Source organism: Leptonychotes weddellii, unplaced genomic scaffold (assembly GCF_054177405.1).
Source record: "Leptonychotes weddellii isolate Sample4059 unplaced genomic scaffold, ASM5417740v2 HiC_scaffold_23476, whole genome shotgun sequence".
Classification (NCBI taxonomy): domain Eukaryota; kingdom Metazoa; phylum Chordata; class Mammalia; order Carnivora; family Phocidae; genus Leptonychotes; species Leptonychotes weddellii.
In genome coordinates this window covers 1-1234 of record NW_027824458.1, presented here as the reverse complement: position 1 = coordinate 1234, position 1234 = coordinate 1, and the positions used below count along the sequence as shown (strand labels likewise).

At 41.5% G+C, this 1234-nt stretch overlaps 1 pseudogene; it reads right to left on the bottom strand.

The window, feature by feature from the left end:
* Window positions 1-880: 880 nt before the first annotated feature.
* On the bottom strand, window positions 881-1231 carry LOC102725693 (keratin-associated protein 13-2-like; annotated as a pseudogene).
* Window positions 1232-1234: the final 3 nt, after the last annotated feature.

Sequence of the window (1234 nt, the reverse complement as noted above, 5' to 3'; positions counted from 1 at the left end):
ATGAACATAAATGTTGTCAACACTGCTCAGCTCAGGTGTGTTGTTCTTAGCTTGAAATGTTGAACCTTGGAGAAGCACCAGGAGGTTATTCACACTTCCTTAACCCTAAGATCATTTTGAAACTCACATGTGTTTATAGGTAAGGCTCAGGAACACATCACCTGTGGTAGGCAGGGATCATGGCACCTAGGCTAACCAACAAAGAGCATACATAACATCTGTCCTGGGAGTTAAAGCTCATCCTTTTCTGCTGAAAATCCACACTCAGATGCTAAACTTTGAGGTACATGTCTATTGATATATAACCTCACCTTATAAATTATATTATATTCTTGTTGTCTGCATTTCTAGTTTATGTACCAATTTCTTTGTTTTTCTTTATCAGCAAAAATTCATGACCCTTATAATCAGCCAGTGTCACTGACATTGAGACATGCAAAATATGGACCTCCAGGAAATGAACACTCCCGACAGGAAACATAGCCAATGTCAGCAGAAACTTGCTCAAATCTATCATATTGTATGTACCTAAACCCAGTCTCAGAGTCCTATTCCCAAATCCATAAAATATAAAAACTACAGGCAAATAATTATAATAAAAAGAAGATGAACAATATATTTGAGTGCCAGATTACAAAAATTTATTAGATTAAAATTTTCATTTTCAATTGCTTTTCAGTGAAAATCCAATAGCATATCTTCCATCAATAGTACAGAATTTAGGACTTCATTTGAGATTACTCATTAAGTTCAGCTGGCCAAAAGTAGGTGCTACAAGAAACTGATGATTTAGGAATAAAGGAAGAGTAGTAATTGGTGGAAATGAAAACAATGGTTGTACTGAGTAGAGACTTTGTCATCAATACTCAAAAGCATCTGAACCCTCAACAAGTTGCTCTATAGAAGCCAGATCCACAGGGTGGCCTGCAACACAATGACTGGTAGCTTCTAGAGGTGAAGTAGGTTGGGTGGCAGAATCTGGATCCACAGCTCAGAGAAGGAAAACCATAGACTCTAAAACCCAGGGGTCTGAAGCCTGGGATCCACAGCCCAGTGAGTTGCAGCTTCTGGATCCATAGCCCAGGGAGCAACAGCTGCTGGACCCAATGCCCATAGACCCAGGGTAAGCAGTCCAGCAGGGACTGCAGAGCCTGGAGGTCCTCTGGCGGTAGCAGGACATCTGGCAGGGGCTGGACACCACACGGGATGTCTGGCAGCTGGTGGGCTCACAGCA